We start from the raw sequence: 533 nt of genomic DNA on the forward strand, positions 1-533 counted from the left end.
TTCAACGATTAAACCAGTATAAAGAGAAATCTTAAATTCAAAATCACAAAGTTCACTACTAAATCACCAATACAATTATACGCTACTGTCCAGTACAGCAGCAAATCCAAATGCCCGTTTCTACCTTTTAAGGCAAGTTCGGCTATTATGTCCGTTCGCCAGTCCACATGTCGCACATGTACGCCCTTTCTTTCTCATTCCCTTGATCGCAATCTCCTTCATCGATTTAATTCGTTTGCCAGAACCTTTGTTCTTCGATTTCATCGATTTAATTCGTTTGCCAGAACCTTTGTTCTTCGATACTTGTGGCGGAATTCGTTTGCCAGAACCTTTGTTCTTCGATACTTGTGGCGGGTGCACTAGGATTGTTTCCGGAGCTGGTATCCCACAGTATGTTTCCATTGTTGCATGTTTTCCAAGATTCGCCTCCCCACTATCTTTGTCCCCGGACATTGACGTTTCAACCCCTCCTAGTGCATGGGCAATTTGCTGCAATTTTTCAACCTTCCCGTTAGCTAATCCCAAACACTTGT

This window comes from Ipomoea triloba, chromosome 16 (genome assembly GCF_003576645.1).
Source record: "Ipomoea triloba cultivar NCNSP0323 chromosome 16, ASM357664v1".
Lineage (NCBI taxonomy): Eukaryota > Viridiplantae > Streptophyta > Magnoliopsida > Solanales > Convolvulaceae > Ipomoea > Ipomoea triloba.